We start from the raw sequence: 1,599 nt of genomic DNA on the forward strand, positions 1-1,599 counted from the left end.
TCGGCGGTTTTCGACAGTGTTCTGCGTGTTGACGACGGTCGACGGTCGGCTGGGGTCGACTGCGATCGGTGGGGTTCGCCGGCGGTCGAAGGGCGAAGGTGGCCGACGACTATCAGCAGTGGTTGACGTCAGCCAACGCCGATCGACGGTGACAGGGGTGGTGATGGACTTCAACTCTTTCTCAAAGCTTTAAGTTATTTTTCAAGCCTCCGGCCACTCTCATTAGAGGGGCGGCCTCTATATAGTGTTCTGGGTGCAATTAATGTAGTAATACAAACCACTTGATCGGACGGTCTAAATAACTTCATTCGATCAAATAAACGTTTGAATGACTTAAAGTTGTCAGAATTGACCAATTTTGGGCTCGTTGGATTCGTCTTGTCGAGACGCTCGATTCGACTATAAACTTGTTGGATTCGACATCCGTTTTACCTTCCAAATGTGTCCGAAAGACTTTCAAACTCACGAGAGAGCTGAGAGAGAGAGAGAGAGAGAGAGAGAGAGAGAGAGAGAGAGAGAGAGAGAGAGAGAGAGAGAGAGAGAGAGACACAGGCTCCTTCACTGCTGGACTGCGGGGTTTCTTCGTTAGAATGTGCGAATGTGGTAAAGTGAAGATTGAATTTCAGGATATTAAAAAGCATGTATTTAAAATGAGTTTTTAAATTTTATTAAACCTATTTTAAAATTAGTTAAATAGGGGTGTAAGGAGGCTCGCTAGTGTTTGGCTCATAAAAAATTATTATTATTCGTGTTTGTCTTTTATAATTCGAACAAAAAAATGTATTTGTGTTCCACTCGTTTACTTAGGAAGACGAACATGTCCAACACGAGCTGTTTGCAAACAAATAGTCGGTTTAACTACCCTAATCAAGCAATCGTTCGATGTTAATGATTATGATGAAATTCAAATCTTATTATTTATATTTAAACCTCATTTAAATATAATTTAATATAATTTTTATATTCTATTTTTTAGCTAATAAATTTAATTGTAATGTAGGCAATTAGATTTTTTAAAAATAATACTCATCAAACTGATGCGTGTTAGAAAATTCACGGTAGTAGAGCAATGGATTATCGTTTTAGCATTGTACGAAATTTCAGCACAAACTCATGCAAAAAAAAAAAAAAATCAATATTGACACCAGAAGTTTTTATGTGAAAAAACCCATAAAAGTAAAAAAATCATGGGGTCTCACTCAATTATAAGAAATTCACTATATGTTGATGATTGTAAGCTCCTCTTGTCCCACAAACGGAAAAGAAAAGGGTTATTTGTTTTTCCAAATTACAATGTCGACTGACGGCTTCCGGTTGATGGTGGTCAACAAAAATTAGTGGCAATCGACGATAGACAGTGGTCGACTGACAGCTTCCGGTTGATGGTGGTCAACAAAAATTAGTAGCAATCGACGATAGACAGTGGACGATTGATGGTGGTTAAGAGCGAGAGTAGTGCTCGATGAGGGTTGGTGGTTGTTGACAGCGGTTGACAATAGCCGATGGCAATCAACGACAATTGGCGGTGATCGACGGTGTTCTGCGGGTGTGGACGACAGTCGACGGTCGGCTGGGGTCGACTGCGATTGGAGGAGGGCG

Source organism: Phalaenopsis equestris, unplaced genomic scaffold (assembly GCF_001263595.1).
Source record: "Phalaenopsis equestris unplaced genomic scaffold, ASM126359v1 Scaffold000107, whole genome shotgun sequence".
NCBI classification, from domain to species: domain Eukaryota; kingdom Viridiplantae; phylum Streptophyta; class Magnoliopsida; order Asparagales; family Orchidaceae; genus Phalaenopsis; species Phalaenopsis equestris.